The sequence below is a fragment of the Camellia sinensis genome, chromosome 11 (genome assembly GCF_055761805.1).
Source record: "Camellia sinensis isolate YWXY chromosome 11, ASM5576180v1, whole genome shotgun sequence".
Classification (NCBI taxonomy): Eukaryota; Viridiplantae; Streptophyta; class Magnoliopsida; order Ericales; family Theaceae; genus Camellia; species Camellia sinensis.
The window spans coordinates 156,692,789-156,712,398 of record NC_138971.1 but is presented as its reverse complement, the minus strand read 5'-3'; positions in this window follow the sequence as shown (position 1 = coordinate 156,712,398).

Sequence of the window (19,610 nt, the reverse complement as noted above, 5' to 3'; positions counted from 1 at the left end):
CTAAATTAGCATACAAAAATGGGGCCACGAGAGGGGTAATGAAGCAACTCACAAATGCTGGCCCCAAACAGAGAAGGGGCCTTCTACAATATTGAAGAGGGGCCAAAAATATGATGTTTTTCAGTTGATGGCCAAGCCCAAAACAGTATACAAGTATGCTCAAAATACTATGCAAGGTAGGGCCCAAAAGAGGTCAAAACACAAAGTATACAAAAAATTCAACAAACAGCCAAAGACCCTTAATAAAACATGACAAGGGGGTCAAAATATGGCCACTTTCGGTTCGGACCAAAGTCCAAAAATAGAGACACAATAGGCTAATAAATCATGCAAAAATGGGGACCAAAGAGGGGTATAATGACAAGTGGCACATGGAGGTCCCAAACAGTGATGAGCCCTTCTTCAATGTTGAATAAGGGCTCAAAATAAGCTCACTTAAAGTTTATTAAATGCCCCAAAACAGATTACACATAGGCCAAAAATAACATGCAAGATTAGGGCCTAAAGGAGAGATAAAGAAGGAAGTGCAAGATGGGGACCTCAAATGACAAAATTCCCTTAATGAAACATGAAATAGAGCTCAAATAAGGGGTACTTTCAGTTTTGGTCGGAGCTCAAAATAGCAAGCAAAATAGCTAGAAAAAATGTTGCAAAATTAAGCTCAAAAAGAGGGAATTGATGTTTACCCTTGAAGACCAACCCTTGGTTGCTTCTTGGCTTGAGAAGTGATGCCTCCTAGCTGCTGGAAAGCTCCCCAAGCTGCTAGAAATGCAAGTGGTAGTGTAGTGCTAGGTGGTGATGAAGAAAAGGGGTAAAACTTGGTTGTTTGAGCTTCAAAGAGAGAGATGGAGGGAGATGTGTATATGCAAGCTCAAGGCAAATTTCTTCCAACCTTCAAGACCAATGCTGGAGGCCAGTTATATAGACCAAAGAGGGGAGAAAATGAGGGAAAAAGTGGGGGGAAAACAAGCCAAGTTTCCCCCCAAAAGTTGTCCCTCCCGGATACAGATTTTTGGGGGAAAAAAAGTATACAGCTGGAATGTACACACCCTGAGGATCATGGCCGGCCAACTTTTGGAGCTGCAGGTGGCCGGCTGGCCACCCCCCATGGCCAGCCGGCCAAGGGTCAAAAGGGCCAAGGTGAATTAATGGCCGGCCACCACAAATTGGTGTCCTCCCAGGTGCCCTCAACACAATCCTGTGGTTCAAAATTGTCAACTGTAAAACAGGAGAGAGAATAGGCCATTTTTAGGAAGGGTTCAAAAGGGTCAGGTGGAATTACTGGCCGGCCACCAACTTTTGGTGTCCTTCCATGTGTCTACAACACAAATATGTGGTTAGAAGTTCAAGAAAATGGCCCAAGGGTGTTCAACATTGGCTTGGAAGTGAGAAAAAGCGGGCGTCGGAGGGCGCCGGAGGAATATAACTGGTTACTGAAACAATTGCTGGCCTCCCACCCTTCTACGGCCTTCCTGGTGATGAAACAGAGGTACCTGCCAAAAATGAACGAAAACCGATGCAAAACGAATGTTCGGGGGCCAGAACGCGCAGTTCGGGGCCCCGAAAACTGTCTGTTAAGCACCGAAAGTGGCATTCGACCACGAAGTGGGTCTCCCGGGCCACAGTGTCCCTCAAAATGGATCAAATAAGAAGTATGCCAAAAATCGAAGCAAATGGAGGTGGTTAAGCGGTCCCGAACCGAGGCACACGGCCAACGGCTCCGAAAAATCAGAAACCGGACTCCAAATGGGCAAAATGGCCTACGAACACAAAATGTAGCCCACGGCCACTGAGAGATGGTCTACGGGATCTCTCCCTTCCCTCAGGAAAAGAAACAGAGAAAATTGAGTTTGGTTCGCAAACCGAGGCAAGGCACAGAAGAGGGTTCGGAAATTCGGAGGCAGGGCTCGCAGCCGAGACTCTGAAACTTCTGAACGAGCACGATATGCAATATCACCAAGCGCTCAATCGGTGATGTCTAAGTCTCAAGGTCGGTCAAAAATGGGATGTCTACACTCGGCCTCAGCCTGATCCTCGAATTTCGTCCTTGGACTGGGTTGGAGAGGGAGGGAATGGCAGGACGATGCGACTATTTTTCTCGGAGAGGCGAGTCCTCGGGGACAGCCAACTCCTTTAAAGCAGCCATCCAACCAAGGGTGAAACCCTTGTTGCATGTCTGTTTCACTTGCTTCTTGTAGTCCTCGCGGACGTCGGCTGCCCCCTCGGTGTATGCTTTCTCATTCGCCGCTTTGATCTCGGCATCCTTTGTGGCCAAGGCAGCAATGAGCTCTGCTTGGGCGTCGGCGGTCTTCGCTTCGGCTTCTTTCTTTTTAGCCTCGAGGACCTTAACGACGGCCTCAACAGCTCCTATATTCTCCTTGGCCTCTTTTTGGGCCTGTTTGGCTGCCTTAGCCTGATCTATGAGCGTCTTCATCTTGGTCTCGACTCTGTTGACGGTCTTCAACAAATTAGCGACCTCCTTGGTCTTGTTGACCACCTCCTTCTTGATATCGAAAGCCTATATCATGAAAGAGTGAGCGTGTTGGATTGCCTAGAAGAAATGGACAAAACAAAAGTCAATAAAACTCTAAGTATAGAAAAACAGAGTATGGAGAGTATTAAGTGTTAGGGGCTTACTTTTACGGAGTGCTGTAATATCAGAGCGAAATTTTCATATTCGCTGATCTCGGCATTGCGGTTGAGGTCTTTGGGAAGAAGCAAGGCAGTAGAGAGGGACTTCGATGTCATCGGCACTGTCACCAGCTCTGACTGGCTTGTCCTCAATTGTGATTGAAGGGGCCTAGGGGGCATCGGATTTAAGAGAACCCGAGGTGGCCGCAGAGTCCGACCTCAACCTCTTTGACTTAGTGGATTCGAATGGTTCGGCCTCGGCGGGCCTCTTCTCGACGGTAGAGGAGGTCTTCTCGCTCTTTACCAGTTTTGAAATTGGCAAGGTATCCTCAGTGTCAATCTGAGTTACCGTTGCCTTAGCTTGGGCTTTCTTCAGCCTTTTTTGCTTTGGTTTTGGTTGGGATAACGATGGCGAAGATTGAATGGTGACAATGTTAGGGATGTCGACTAGAAGATCGTCTGCTACAACCTTTTTACGACCCATCTCGTCGGCGTCTACGGCAACGATGACCTTAGTGTCGAAATGAATCGCTGGAAGAGCTATTGGTGGGTTGGCTGGATCGTAAGAGGACGCCTCGGCACTTTGGCATCTTCGGCTGCGGGTCCTGCCTGCTGGTGCAAAAAGTAACGCTTGACGTCGGCGTTGGCGCTGAGAAAGTGGAATCAATTGAGGAGCTGAAATAGATGGTTGTTCTGTTGGAGCAGAGGTTAATCCCTGATTAGGCCGAGGTGATGAAGTTGAAGTAGGAGTTGTCACTGAAGGAGGAGACTTGCTCTTCTTCGGGATGTCGGGCAGAAATGACTTGTAGGTTGGAATGTTGTTGAGCAGCAGAGGTGCTTTTCGCTGGTCAACTAGCAGACCCACTAGCTTCTTGAAGTCCTTGCTTGGGAGGAATGTTTTGCGGAAGTCTTTCGGGGGCTGAGGAAGAACTAAAAAGGCAAAACAAACAGACTTTAGCACATACAAGAGTATCAGAATACAAAAACTTGGGAGCAAGAAAATGTGACGCTGAGCTCCTACCATCTCCCTCTTTGAAAATTGTTCGGCTTAGGGGATAGAAATGAAGGTTATCATCTAGATAGAACTCCCAGTTGCCCGAGACGATGAAGTAATCGTCTCCAGCACCCTTGTTGGAGTTTAGGAGGTCGGCGACAAGTTTGTATTCCGTGGATCTCATCTTAAGGTAATAGATATAGCCCTTTTCTGACTTTAGGCCGCACATGGTGTAACAGTATTAGATGTCGGCAAGGGTAACCTTAACATTTTCTTTTTTGGCTAAGGCAATTATACCATTGGTAACTCGGTAGGAGTTAATGGCAAGCTACATTGGGTTCAGTTTGTAATAGTGAAGGACTTCTCAAAAAAGAATGTCAAGAGGGAACCTAAGTCCACACTCTATGAAGGCTACCACTGGGAAGGGCATGGAGTCGTCTTTGGGCATAACGGAGTCCTCCTTCCCTGCCAACCTAAGATAAACGTCGGTAGGAATGGCAAACTCCTGCCTAAAGTATTCTAAATTAGTTGGGGTGTTTACCCATGATGTCGGCTAGAGGGACGAGGTGATTGGATTTCAGAATGAGGTGTTTTTTGTCTAGGGTTTAAAGGACCTCGACAAAACCTAAACGTATGCTGGGACAAGAGTTTTTTAGGATCTAAATAGAATTTGTTTCAATTTTTTCTAGAGTTTGGAGTTTTAAAGCAAAATCCAATCCTAGAGTTGCTAAAATAGGAGGATTAAAGGCAAGAATCTGGAAAAAAAAATAGCAAGAAAACAGAAACACGAACATGATTCAGACTCAAGAAAACGAGCAAGAATTCAAAGAACATTGAGCAAAGTGTGTACAAAAGTGTGAGGCCAAGGTCAGTGGCAAAATAAGCAAGTATGTGAGTAGTGTGTGTATATTCAGCAACAAATGGCACAAAAACGGAATCATGAAATAGATGACGAATAAGTAGAATTCAACACACAAGTAGTTATTTAAAGAACATGCGCAGATTTGCAATGGCGGTATATGAACATAACAGTTTGAAATGAAACAAAAAATTGAAATGAAGGGAAACAGTGACTTACCAGAGGGAGTGACGCCGGAGTAGTATACGCCGAAGTTGAAACTACGGTGGAATAAGTAGCAAGACGGTGAATGTTTCGCCGGAAGAGACAAACAGAGTAGTTGTAGAGAGCTTTGAGAAGACGATAATGGCGGTTTGGGAGAAAGAAGCTTAGAGAGAGAAAACTTGTGCAAAATCAAAGATGTGAAGTGAAAAGACAGAAAGAGGGAAATGGTTTTTTGTCAAAACATGGAAAAGGCGGCAAAATGGTATTGAATGTGCCTTGGACGACGTGCCTGTCAGGAGGAGCACGCAGAAGCGACGCGACTTGATGGCGCGTGTCAAGTACAGTTCAATAGGGAAAAGACGCATGGCAAAAACGGTTGAAATACCGTGTGTAACAGCTTATACGTATGAGAAAACTCTTGGAGTTCTTGATTTAATGAAACAAAGACCTCGGCTAGGAGGACGATCTCGGCTAAATAAACTTGAACAAACTTAGTTATTGGTTCTAAAGCATTGATGCAAACACACTGAAGTGTTTATCATATGGAAGCTGATGTGCGATAACCTCGGTAATGAATGATAGAGCAAGTTTAGTCGACGTATTATGGGTTCAAATGATATAGGTTCCATCACCTCAAGATGCCGAGGTAATAGAACCTAAGGGGCAGTTGTGGGGACATCTTTTTTGGATAGCAGCATGTGGCCAAGGTGGCACCGAAGTGCCAGCCGAGGTGCCACGTGTCCTTGACTTGCCACCGAGGTAATCTCGGCTAGGCCGAGGTTATCTACGGAGATGCCAGAATTCGAGATAAGCGGATAAGGTACAAGAGTCCTAGAGTAAGGGGGACTTTAGCCTGGATAATGATAAAACTCTTAAGGAGTTTATTTTTATCTATTTGAGAGTCCTGGAAAGGCATTGAACCAGAGTCTATTGAAGCTAGGCTTCTACAGGGATCAAGTCAGTATTGGTTATAAAAGTAAGGCACCTTCGTGGGTCTAAGGTATGCTTTGATATTTTGAATAGTGAGTTAAGCACTCTTGCTATTTTAGAGAGATAACTGACTTAATCGTCAGAGTGCTTCCGGGTGGACGAACCACTGGCGGAGTCTTTTTCTTTCTGTGACAGGTCGTTTGGGCACAATATATTCTGTCAATGTTCTCCAACTGAGTACATGTTTGGCAGTGTGGTCAGAAAACAGCACACACAACTTTATATAATCACTAGCAGTTGGCACACACAATGCGTGTGTAATTCAAATACGTAAAAATAAAATAAAATTTTTATTATATATAGTGTGCTAATCAAGTGATAAGAATCTTTTTCATTTAACATAAGTTTAAGGTTCAAGCTCCCTGCTCTCGTCTATCTATTTTTTTTAAAAAAATAAAAAAATAGACACATGATAACATAAGAAACCAAGATTCCAGGACACTATAAGAGGTGTTCACTTTATATATAGTATAGATATAGATAGTGCAAATATTAGCTAATATCTGTTTGGAGCCTTTGGACTATTTTTTTAAGTTTATGCCCTCCCATTTCTCTTCTGACGACAATAGAACTAAAGAAAATTTACATATAATTTTATTTCTTTTATCAGATTTTCTCATTCTCGGATACAAAGCAATGATTAAGAAGGTAACAAATGAAATTATAGTGTGTAATAGTAATTATTAGAATCTTCAACTTAAGACTTTTGTCTAATTTATTAGCATTGAAGATATGTTTGCCGCATATACTGACAATATCTTAATTTTTGTCAATAACTTACCTTGTCAGTATTGTTAATTTGAAAATCAAATCTAAATAATTGTAAAATAAGAATGCAATTTGATTACGGTTTACTTTAGGCTTTATTTAAGGGCCACATTGACCCCATGGAATGCTTTTACACTAAGAATGGAATTTAATTAATTTCTTAATAATGCTAGGGTGCTCTTTGTCACATTCGAACTTTGAAACTTTTCACTATTAAAAGGACGCAAAATCAAATTTGATGCAATTCACACCATTAGATCAACGCATCTAATGTTTTTTAAGCGCATTGATTTTATACTACATGCCAACATATAAGAAATCATTATTCAATTAAATTAATGTAATTTGACAAAGCCCATTATTTTATAACCATGATTGAAAAACAAAAAAGTAATGGACCGTTGTGTAGTAAACTAATAGCCAGATACATTGACTGGAAATCCATTCAACAAGGAACTTTTTTGAATATAATATAGATAAAAATCACAATATACTTTTCTATATGATATTCCACTTGGAAAACTAAGCCAAGAAAGTCCCATGCACCCTCCTATTTTATCACGTTTTGGATTTACCGATTGGAATTTTCCATACAAATTCAAAACTTTGGTTGTGGACCCACTTTGCTCTTTTCTCCTTTCATAAGCATGATGGAGATAAGTCAGCAAAATTAATCAAACTATTTGAATTTGGCACCCGTGTTTGTTAAAAAATAATTTAATTTATTATTAAATAAATTCATTTTAATTATATTTTCAAATTTGTTAAGTTTTCCAAGTTAAATCTAAATAATTTATTACTTATTTGATTTGATTATGTGCGCAACAAAAACCAATTTCAAAGATAAACAAATCAAATTTAAAATTTATTTTAAAATGCATTAAATTTTTAAATCATATTTAAATAATTTACTACACGACTTATTTACAACTTTGAATAAGATAAGTTATTGGGTAATTTTATACAACTTTGAATAAGATAAGTTATTGGGTAATTTTAGAGTAATGCATCACAACATTTAACTGTCATACTTGTTCAACATAAAATTAGTAAATTCTATTATTTAAATCAATAAAAATCAAGTTGAAACACAATCAGTATGTTTGGTTTTAATTTTTAAGTTCAATTTTCTAGAAATTAAAAAAAAAAATCATATTTTTTTTGTTTTTAGTGAATATTTTTAAATTTTAAAGCAATTTTTTTTTTTTTTTATATGCACCTTACTTGGATGTATCTAAATAATAAAATATTTGTGAAAAAATATTTTAAAATTTTAATAAATATACAAAAATATAAAAAATATGCTGTATTTTTTTTGTATTTTTTATATTTATTGATTTTTTTAAAAGATTTTTTTCACAAATATTATACTTTTTAAGTATATTTTATGTTAGGTGTGTCTAAAAATTAAAAAAATTACTTAAAATATTTTTAAAAATTACTGAAAACAAAAAAATACGAAAAATGAAAAAATAAAATTTTCTGAAAAATGAATTCTGAAAATAGAAACTAAACAGAGCGAATATGTTTAGAATACCTTGTTATAAGTTGAAAATTAAATCAAAAAATAGATGTCAAAAACATTTATTTCTCAAATTTTTTTTGTTTATTTAAATAAATTTTACCTAATAATTTATAAATAAAAGAGAAAATTGGTCTAAGGTCCCTCTCCCACTTTTCGTAATGGAAGAGATCCACAAAATTATTTTTTGATGTCTAAGGTCCCTAAACATATATCAGAGAAATTTGATTGGGTTTGATCCTCTTCCTCAAAACCTCATTGCCCGATTCTTCTCTCTCTAGCAGAACCTCCCAATCTCTTTCTCTTCCATTTTTTTTTTTTTGTTTTTTCTCTATACTTTCTGGATCTCTCAACCTGATTTCATGGATCTATAAACCCACCCACCTGCATTGTTGTCTTTCGTCTAGGGTTTACGAGCCACATGCTTCGTTCGCAATTCTCGCTCTTTCGAAGCCATGCAATTGCTTGCTTCGAGCAAAGGAGCTGATTATAAACTTCGCCGCTACTACCAACAGGAGGTACACCGGAACCCTAGAAACACTCGTTGAGACTCCGGCGAGGCATTCGAGCTTGGCGGTCTTTGTTTCTGATGATGGTGTGTTTGAATTTTGTTGTGAAGAAGAGAGAAGATGTGAACTCTAATGCTAGAGAAATTTCTTTAGACAACAACAATTCCCACACTTTTTCAGACAGTTACCACTGCTAAATAGAACCTTCCATAAACATTTTCTTTTCTTTTATTTTCATCATCTTTCTTGCATTCCTACCAACAAAGTTAATAGAAAGTATGAATACATACAGCAAAACCCTTTGCGCACATGTTCTATGTCCTAACAACCCTGGCCAAGATCTGCAAGGCAGCAAACTGTACTTTCATCTATACAAGCAGAACATACACTCCTTGTTTCATTTGTTGATCTAATTCTTTCGTCTGTAATGCATATCAGTTCAAAAAATACATAAAGCATATCAATTTTTGTTTGCTGAATCTTCTTCCTCCAGAAAAATTCTGGGAATCCAGAGAAATTTCAAACCAGAGAAATTTCTAGCCAAAGAAATTTCAAACCGGTCTCTCCCTCTCTTCTTCTCTGCTCTCCGGCATGTAGTTGGTGCTGTAATGTGTGTTCCGATGCTACTGGTTCTTTTGTTCCATCTCGGCAATCTCACCGTCCATGGTACTGGTCTAGTTATGTTGTTGGTCAGTGATTCAAGAAAAGAGTCCCCCCAGGAATTTCTCTGGGTTGATCCAGAGAATTTCTCTGGTTTCAACCCAGAGAAAATTCAATTCAACACCAACCTCAACACCACGCGCAACCATGGCAGCAAGCTTCTGATCAACTCTCTCTCTTTCTGCAGTGTCGGATTTGAAAAATATATACATATGCATGGACCAGCTTGAACAAGGATTGGTATCTCTACCAGTTTCTTCTCCTGATGAAGTTCCATCTTCAATGGAGGATGGTTTTTCAGCTCTTCCACCTGAAGTCCCCGATGTTGGGAATCTAGGGAGTGAGATACCTAGTCTGGATTCAGCTGTTCACAATGATGAAGTTCCATCTTCAATGGAAATTCTTCTGATAATGGAAAGTATGTATATAATATTGTACTGTTGCCTTTCTTCCTCACCTTTGAGAAGCAAGGAAGTGAGTTGAGGTAGGGGAATTCTTATGTTCAAAAAAAAAAGGGCAGAGAAATTTACAGTGGGAAGTTTAGAAAAGTTCAGAGATATTTTTAAAATCTCTCTGGAAAGTCCAAAAAAATTCTTTCTCTGGACCAATTTTCTCTGCCTTGAATTTTCTCTGGACCAATTTTCTCTAGATTGATGTTGAGGGACTTTAGACATCATGAAAATATTTGATGTCCTTTCTACTATAAAATCATAATATCATGGACCTTAAAAAAAATACCCCTAAATAAAAATTGTAGCAAATAATTTAACACAAACTCCAAAAAAATGAATTAGAAACTATACCAAATAACCTATAACCTTATTACAACATCACCAACTTGTTTGGAAAGGGGCTAATATTGTCAGAAAAATCAAAAATTAACTATAAATTGTGATATCACTTTTTTTTTTATTATTATTTTACACTTTTGTTTATAAAAAATATTAAAAAATATAATAAAATAACTAATTCATAAGGGACTCCTAAAATAATTTTTCCTCTCATCATTGGAAGTCTCAAACAATGGAAAGGGCTGTAGCGCACGTGCTGGGGGTGGTTTTGGCAGGTGACGAGCGCACACCAGTTTTAACAATTATGGAAAGGAAATGTTGCTAGTCAAAGTCTAATATGACCAATTTTGGTCTAACAATCATTTTCTATGCTACTTGTGGACCGTGGATCTGTCAGACTTATCTAACATTAATTTAATTTGATTTGATTTAATTTTTTTTTTTTCCCACACCAATCCCAGTTTAAATATACACTTCGTTTGAAAAGTTGATTATTTTAATAAATTATTTTAATTTTTAATTATTTTAATAAGTTAAAATTTTTATATTTAAAAAAACAGTTATATTTTTTCTATAATTAAATGTGATATTTCTGAAAAAAAAATGAAATAATTATAAATTTGATATGAAAGTTTGTATTATTAACTATTTTAACTTATTTTATTTTTTAATTTTTTTAAAAAGAAAAATTTAGCCTTAAAAAACAAAAAAAAAATCTCTTACCAAACACAACCATAATAGGCCTAGAATAAAATAAATTCATGATTAAATTACATTTTCAACTTTACATCTAATTAAAAATTTGATAATAATATCGATAAATATATAAAAATCCGTGAATTGTATTTTGTGTTAATAGTTTGTTTGATATTATTTTATCATTAAATGCTTAGTAAACTATCGTTAGCAAGACCTTTTTTTAAATGAAGAAAGTTGCTAATTAGTATGAAAAAATACTTTTACAAATTTCTTAATAATAACTGCGTGTGAATTAATCATTTTTTCACCCATTTTTTCCTTTTAATTAGAGTTTATACAACAAATGATGTGTGTAAGACTGGCTTATTTAGAAAATAATGAGACCCACCATTATTTTTGAATTATGATAAATTTCATAGTTATATATATATATATATATATGTGTGTGTGTGTGTGTGAGTGATTTTCCGATCACACTGCCCAACTCAGTATTCAGTTAGAAAGCACTGACAGAATAGATGACACCTGACTGACCTGCAACAGAAAGAGAAGATTCCGGCGGTGGTTCTTCCACCCGGGGGGCACTCCGACGATCTAGTTAGTATATCTCTCAAAGATAATCAATAGTGTTAAACTCACTGTTCAGAATATAAATTGCGTACCTTAGACCCATGGGGGGTGTCTCTCTTTTATAATTAACTCAATCCTTGGCCTACTAGAAGCCTAGCTTCAATGGATTCTTGCTCAGTACTTATCCTGGACTTTCCAAGAGATAAAGATAAACTCCCTAAGAGTGTTATCCTTATCCATGCTAAAGTCCTTCATCATTCTAGAACTCTTGTCCCTTATCCGCTTATCTCGGATTCCGATATCTTTGGAGATAACCTCGGCCTTGCCGAGATAATCTCGACGTCATGACCTGGACACGTGGCACCTCGGCTGACACGTCGGCATCACCTTAGCCACGTGTTGATACTTCAGAAAATATAACCCCACAACTGCCTCTTAAGTTCTATTACCTCGGCATTCTGAGGTAATGGAACCTATATCGGTACTTCCTGCCAGTGCATCGGCTTCAGCCGAGATCGTTACAATAGGCCGACATGTCTTCTTAAAGATCAAGATTTCCAAGAATTTCTTCACGCGCATGAGTTGTCATGCATAATCACTCAACTATCATAACCACGTGCCTTCTCCTTACTGGATCGTGCTTGTGACGGGCTTCTAAATCGTCTCGCGCATGCGTACGCCGTCTGACGCTTACGTTGTTTTAGGCACATTAATTCTGTTTGCCGTCGTTTCAAGTTTTAACAAAAACTTTTTTTCCTCTTTTCGTCGTTTCACTTTTTATTCAATCCTTTAGCTTTTTCTCTCTCTAGCTCTTTTCCTCAAATCTACCATTGATCAAGCTCTCTGAGTTCTACAACTTGCTTCGTTTACCACCTCCGGCATGATTTCCACCGTTCTTCTGCCTCTGCAACCGTCGTCAGACTTCGGCAAATCCCATTTCGGCTTCCCTCTTTCTGGTAAGCCACTGTTTCCTCCTGGTTCTTATTTCTTGTTGCTTTTCAAGAAATTCTACTTTAGTTGCCATTGCTATTTTACTCAAGCAATTGATTTATGAATCATGTATCTGAGTGTGTTTATTTCACGATTTTGCTCTTGCTCACGTCTTGAATGCACACACTGTTCACAATTCTTCTGCACTTTTGCCACTGTTCTTGATAGTCCATCTTTGTTCTTGATTCTGAAGCACATTCTTGCTTTTCTGTTTTTCAGATTTTTGCGCCTTCAATCTTTGTTTCCATAGATCTAGGTTTGGGATTTGCCTGTAGAACCCTTGATTTTTAGAAAAAACTGAAACTATTTCCGCAAATCCTTACCCAGCACATTCTTTAGGTTTTTTGCCGAGGTCCCAATAACCCTTTTAAAACACCTTTATTCTGAAATCCAATTCCTCCTAGCTAGGCCGATATCATGGATATGTGGAAGAATAGGGTAAACACTCCGACAAAATTAGACTACTTTAGACGAGAGTTTTCTATCCCTGCCGACGTCTATCTGAGGTTGGCTGGGGATGACGACTCCATCATGCCCACCACTGATTCTATGCCCTTTTATGTCGTAGCCTTTATTGAGTGCGGACTTCGGCTTCCACTCAACATCCTTTTCCGCGAGATAATCCACTACTATAAGTTGAACCCAATGCAACTTGCCATCAACTCCTACCGAGTTATTAACGGTATCATAGCCTTAGCCAAACAAGAAAACGCTAGGATCACCTTAGCCGACATCCAATACTGCTACACCGTGTGTGGCCTCAAAAGAGATACGAGCTATGTTTACTACCTCAAGCCAAGATCTATAGAGTACAAAATCGTAGCTGACCTCCCAGACTCCAACAAGGAAGCTGGAGATAACTACTTTATTACCTCGGGGAACTGGGAGTTTGCTCCAGATGAGGACCTCCATCTTTACCCTATTCCTCGAACCATTTTTGTAGAGGGCAATGGTAAGAGCCCTGCGTCCATACTTGTTTTTTTTTTTTTTTTTTCAAAATTTTTTAAAGTCTTTAATATTTTGTCTGCTTCTAACGTCTATTTTGTTTGCAGCTCTTCCTCAGCCCCCAAAGGGTTTCCGTCAATCTTTCTTTCCTAGCAAAGACTTGAGAAGACTTTTGGATCTGCCAATTCTCAAACGGAAGGCCCCTCTGCTGCTTAATTTCATCCCGACGTATAAGTCGGCTCTTCCTAACGTCCCAAAAAAGAAGAAGAAAAGCCTTTCTCCACCTTCTGCGACGACTCCACAAGTTACGTCCACATCTCGGACAGACCAAGGTTCAACCTCTGATCCAGCTGAGCAGCCGTCAACCTCGGCTCCATACCTGATCCCGATATCCCAACGACAATGCCGGCGACAAATCATTTTTTCTGTTGAGATAGGCCGTCAAAAAGTTGTTGTAAAAGATCTCCTGGCCAACATCCCATTAACCATTGATGCTCCACCAGCGCAAACCCAACCTCTACCAAAACAAAAGAGAATTAAAAAGGCTCAACCAAAGGCCAAGGTGACTCAGGTTGACATTGAGGACACTTTGCCGATCTCCAAGCTGGCTGAAAGTGACAAGTCCCAGCCTACTGCGGAGAAGAGGCGTGCCAAGGCCCAACCATCCGATTCTCCAAAATCAAAGAGGCCGAGGTCATCCTCGGCAACTACCTCGGGGTCTCGTAAACATGATGCCCCCTGGGCCCCAAAAATTACTCTGGAAGATAAGCCAGTTATGGCTAATGATAGCGCTGATGACATTAACGTCGGCGTAGCCCTCAGTACCGCTCTGCTTTCTCCCCGGCGATCTTAACCGAAATGCCGAGTTAAGCGAGTATGAAAACTACGCTCTGATGCTTCAACGCTCCGTTCAAGTAAGTGTCTTTATCTAGCAACTTCTTCTTTCTTTATGTTCATTCCATACTTGTAATTTTTTTTAACAACTTCTGTTCTGTTTTACTTTCAGGCCATCCAGCATGCCCATTCTTTCTCAGTACAATCTTTTGAGAATCGGAAGAAGCTGGCCGAAATGAAGAGGGAGATCTCCAGTCTTCAAAAGGCCAACAAAAGTATACAATCAAAAATGAAAAAACTAGAAGACCAGGCCGAGGCTGCCATCAAGGCCCAAAATGATGCCGAAGAAAAGGAAGAATCTGTTGAGGCCATCAAGAAGGTGCTTGAGGCCGAAAAGAAGGATGCCGAGAACAAAACGGCTCAGGCTCAAAAAGAACTACAAGACGCTCTGGCCACAAAAGAAGCTGAAGTCAAGGCAGCCGATGAAAAGGGCTACAACGAGGGGGTGGCCGACGTCACGGCAGACTACGAAAAGCTGGTGAAGCAGGCATGCAACAGGGGTTTTACCCTTGGTTAAATGTCTCTTCTAAAAAAGCTAGAAGTCCCTGCTGACTCGCCCCTTAAGAACGCCGATGCCATTCCTCTTCCATTCCCGCCAACTCCATCTCAATCTGATAACGACTCTAAATCTGAGGATGAGGTTTTGGTGAGGAAGTCAAAAGATGTTACTAGGGCCAAGTCTCTTCCTCTAATTGAGCAAGTCCTAGACTTGACTCAAGATGAGGAGGTTGAGGAGGTCCCCAAGGAAGCTACCCCTGAGAAGGCATCATTGGACGTACCTCTCGCTGACAAGAGCCTTGATCAGACCCGTCAAGAGATTGATGCTGAGCTTTCGGCCGAGAAGGTAGCCGAGATGTCTTCCCAGCAGTCTTCCGAGATCCAGACTCAGCCTGCCAATGATGCTGAGCAATCTTAGTTTTTGATGTCTTCTTCCTTTCCTTTCTTGTACTTTGTTTCTTCTTTCAAAGTAATGTAAACTCTTTAAGTTGCCGATGTTCCTTTTTATGAATACAACTTCATTCTTTCTTGAATGTTTGCATTGTTTGTCTTCCCTTTATAGCTCTTGTATGACTTTCATACTTAGAATAATTTTGTGTCTTCAAAAATGCTCTTTAGTTTTGTGCAGCCTTCTTGGGGTGAAACACCTCGGTAATACAATTTGATGATTTATCTCGGCAAGTACCCAAGTACTTTTCTTGGCATAACCTCGGTTTCAACTTGTAAATTTTTCTCAAATTTCAACAAGTGCGTAACATCATCTCGGTTTAACTTTAACTTGTAAACTTTTCTCAAGTTTCAACAAGTGTTAAACATCATCTCGGTTTTAACTTGTAAACTTTTCTGAAGTTTCAACAAATGTTAAACATCATTTCGGTTTTAACTTGTAAACTTTTCTCAAGTTTCAACAAGTGTAAAACATCATTTCGGTTTAACTTCAACGTGTAAACTTTTCTCAAATTTCAACAAGTGTTAAACATCATTTCGGTTTTAACTTGTAAACTTTTCTCAAGTTTCAACAAGTGTAAAACATTATTTCGGTTTAATTTCAACTTGTAAACTTTTCTCAAGTTTCAACAAGTGTTAAACATCATTTCGGTTTTAACAAGTGTAAAACATCATTTCGGTTTAACTTCAACTTGTAAACTTTTCTCAAGTTTCAACAAGTGTTAAACATCATTTCTTTTCTATGCCCCCTAATGTGAACCTAAGTTCCACTTGGGGTCTCATTATGCATGTATTCCAGAAAACAACGTTATGTATCTTTATCAGTCACAAATGTAGAAGAATTCTGCAAAGATTTTATTCATTACGTCGGCAAACAACAAGGAAAATCTAAGGATAGAAAAACTTCAGATTACAAGTATTCCAAGGTCTGGGCAACTCTTTGCCCTCACTATCTTCAAGCCGATATGCCCCATTGCCCAATACCGAAGTGATTCTGTAGGGTCCTTTCCAGTTTGGGCCAAGCTTGCCCTCCCTGGGATCCTTCTTGTTACCGACGACTTTTTTCAAGACTAGGTCACCGACTTGGAACTCCCTTGGGTTGACTCTTTTATTATAAGCTCTGGCAAGCTGCTGTTGGTAGGCTGCGAGCTGAATTGCAGCTTTCTCCATTCTTTCTTCTAGTAGGTCCAGATCTCGAGCTAAGAGTACATCATTAGTCTCGTTCTCTACTCTTTGGGTTCTGATCCCAGGGATGTCGACTTTAAGCGGGATGACAGCTTCTGTGCCATAGGTTATGGCAAAGGAAGATTCCCCCGTTGATCTTCTCGGTGTAGTCCGATATGCCTAGAGCACACTTGGTAGTTCATCCACCCACTTCCCTTTTGCTGCCTGCAGCCTCTTCTTTATCCCATCTAGGATAACTTTGTTGGATGCTTCTACTTGTCCATTGCTTTGAGAAAAGCTTGGGGTTGAAAAGTAGTTCTTGATCTTGAACTTTGCACAGAAGTTCTTAATCAATTTGCTGTCAAATTGTGTTCCATTATCAGCGACTATTGCTCTTGGAATCCCAAATCTGGTGATGATGTTCCTTCATAAGAAGTTCTTCACGTCTACATCTCGGATCTTGGCTAAGGGCTCAGCTTCTATCCACTTAGTGAAGTAATTTGTTGCTACCAGCAGGTACTTCCTTTGTCTAGTTGCTTGGGGTAGTTGCCCAACGAGATCCATGCCCCATTGGGCAAATGGCAAAGGACTGGATACTGGGTTAAGGTCTGCTGTTGGCTGGTGTATCAGTGGTGCAAACCTTTGGCATTTTTCACATTTCTTGACATAGGCTTTTGCGTCCTTTTGCATGTATGGCCACCAATACCCCTGGGTAATGGCCCTTATGGGCTAGTGATCTGCCCCCGGTGTGGCTTCCACAGATTCCTTCATGTATTTCATATAAAAAATCTTCAACTTGTGACAGGTGTACACACCTTAAAAAGGGTCCAATGAAAGATCTTTTGTAGAGATGTCCTTCTGCTATCAGACTGAATCTCCCCGACTTCAATCTGACCTTGTGTGTCTCTTTGTGGTCATCTGGCAGCCTCCTTTCTTTTAGAAATGCAACAATTGCATCCATCCAGCTTGGTCCCATATCCACACACATTGCTTCACGTTCTATGGTTAGTGGTTCGATGCTCGGGCCCGACAAGTATTCGACCATTATCGTTCTTGCTTTCCAAGTTATATTGCACTGGCCAGATTGGCTAGTGCATTGGCATGACTATTATCATCTTGGCTAACCTGATGTAGTCAACAATTCTGAAATAAAGCTACTAACCTGTTGACTTCCTTTGCGTAAGCTGACATCCTTTCATCTCGGGCTGCAAACTCGCCCATTGTCTGGTTGACTATGAGCTGGGAGTCACAGAAAACCATTACCTCATCTGCTTCTGCTGCTACCACCAGCTTTAGTCCTACAATCAATGCTTCATACTCTGCTTCATTGTTTGAGGCCTTGAATCCCAATCAAATGGACTACTCCAATACTTCTCTATCTAGTGGTACCAGTACTACTTCTGCCCCCGCTCCTTGCCGGTTTGAGCTCCCATCGACAAACAGTCGAAAGAAGTCGTCGACGTAAATGCTGCAAGGTCTGAGTTTTTCCTTTTTCCTTTGTTTTGTTGTATTTGGCTGGGCTTCTCCTTACTTGCTTGGACATCGTTCACCTCGGCTCAACGGAGCCCGATGTACGATGGATTCTAGTGTGAACTCGGCCACGAAGTCGGCCAAGACTTGGCCTTTGATTGCTGTCCTGGGTCTGTACTCCAAGTCATATTGTCCCAAGGCCACTGCCCATTTAGCTATTCTTCTTGTTAGGTCTCCTTATTGTAGCAAAGACTTTAAGGGGTGTTCTGTTAGTACCACAATTTTATGAGCCTGGAAATAATGGTTCAGTTTCTTTGAAGCCATTACTAGAGCCAGTGCTAATTTTTCTAAGGGTAGATACCTTGTTTATACATCGGCCAGGGTTTTGCTTACATAGTAAACAGCCCTTTGCTCCCCTTTTTCTTCTTGGATTACCACTGCGCTTACTGCGTGTTCTGAGACTGTTAAGTACAAAAACAACTCCACCGTAGGTTCTGGATTTGAAAGAACTGGAGCTGTGGTCAAATACTTCTTTAGGTCGGCTAGGGCGGCCTCGCATTCTTCTATCCATAAAAAATCTGTGGCTTTCTTCACTAAGTTGAAGAAAGGTTTACACTTGTCTGAGCTTCTGCTTATGAACCTATTCAGGACTGCGGCCCTTCCAGTCAACATTTGTACCTGTTTTGCCGATGTCAGGCTCTTCAATTCCAAGATGGCCTTAATCTGATCTGGGTTGGCTTCAATGCCCCTTCTAGTCACCAGGTATCTTAAAAACTTACCAGATCCTACTCCAAATGCACACTTCGCTGCATTGAGTCGGAGCTGATATGTTTTAAGGATGTCAAAGACTGCTTTCAGGTCGGCCAAATGACCTTTAGGTTCTTTGGTCTTCACGACCATGTCATCGATGTAAACTTCTACCATTCTGCTAATTAAGTGTTTGAACATTTTGGTTACCAGTCTTTGGTAAGTTGCGCCTGCGTTTTTCAACCCAAAAGGCATCACTCTGTAGCAGTACAGACCTTTTGGGGTGATAAATGTAGTCTTCTCCTCATCTGGGGGATATATGGCTATCTGATGGTATCCCCTGTAGGCATCCAAGAAGCTCATCCTTCCATGCCTACCAGCTGGTCAATCTTGGGTAGAGGAAAATTGTCTTTGGGACAGGCTTTGTTCAAGCTGGTAAAGTCCACGCAGACTCTCCATTTACCATTTTTCTTCTTCACTACTACTGTGTTTGATAGCCATATCGGGGAATCTACCTCTCGAATGGCCCTGGCCTCGAGAAGTCTGTCTACTTCCTCTTCCACTGCTTCAACGTGTATCAACGTCGGTCTTCTTGCTCGTTGTATTACCAGTTTTGCCGACCTATCAACATTTAGTTTATAACAATTGACCTCGGAGTCAATGCCAGGCATCTCGTAAGGCGTCCAAGCAAACACCTCAATATTTGCTCTCAAGAAAGCTTCCATCTCTCTTTCTTCCTCTTTGGCTAGGCCCGAGCCGAGAAGAAAGAAGCATTCTTCATCCCCCTCTTGGACGAGGATTTTCTTCAGTGTTTCTTCACTCTTTTCGGCCGGCTCCTTGCCGACATCCTCTAGGACCTCCACGTCCTCGTCTTCAATCTCTGCCGTCTCTAATTTTCGAATGGTGTAGGTGGATTTCATTGCTGCCATAGAGCAATTCTTTGCCTGCAGCTGATCTCCTCTGACCTCCTTAATCTCATACTCTGTTGGGAACCGCAATAGTTGATGCAGAGTTGAGGGAACAACCCTCATTACATGCAATCATGGCCTTCCCAAAATGATGTTGTAAGGGGAGGATGTGTCAATTACGGTGAACTCTGTTGTTATCTTCCTGGTGCCTGCTTGTACCTCCAAGCTGGTTATTGCCAGTAGCCATGTCGGCGTTCCATTGAACCCGACCATTGGGCTATTGGACTGCTCGATATCGTCTGGGTAAAGGCCAAGCTCCTTGTAACATCAAACATACATGATGTCACAAG